This window comes from Pongo pygmaeus, chromosome 21, assembly GCF_028885625.2.
Source record: "Pongo pygmaeus isolate AG05252 chromosome 21, NHGRI_mPonPyg2-v2.0_pri, whole genome shotgun sequence".
Taxonomy (NCBI): domain Eukaryota; kingdom Metazoa; phylum Chordata; class Mammalia; order Primates; family Hominidae; genus Pongo; species Pongo pygmaeus.
The window spans coordinates 48,108,510-48,108,965 of NC_072394.2; positions in this window are offsets into that span (position 1 = coordinate 48,108,510).

The window sequence follows — 456 nt, forward strand, 5'->3', positions numbered from 1 at the left end:
AGTGAAAGCATTAACCAAAGTTAAAGATATAAAAGAATTATATAGAGAACAATTTATACTATTCTAAAGTAATACTTGTGAAAATATAGGAAAAATGGATCAATTTTACCAAAATATAAAAGACCAAAATTTGCAGAAGAGGAGGTAGAAAACCTGCAGACTATAAGATGAAATATTTGAAAATTACTAAAATATACCACTAGAAAGAACCTGACCTAGATGCTTTTGGAGCTGAATTTTGGTAGCCTTCAAAAAACACTGAATTGCTATATTATGTAAAATATTTCAGAGCATAGAAAAAGTAGACAGGTTTCCCAATTAGTTCCCATACTCATTTTTTGAAAGTAATAAGACCCAAATAGAAAAAACAAATTTAAAAAGACCTGTTTTTCTTTTGACTATAGATGTGAAAATTCAAACTATACTATTAGCTAAAAAGAACCAATAATATATTGA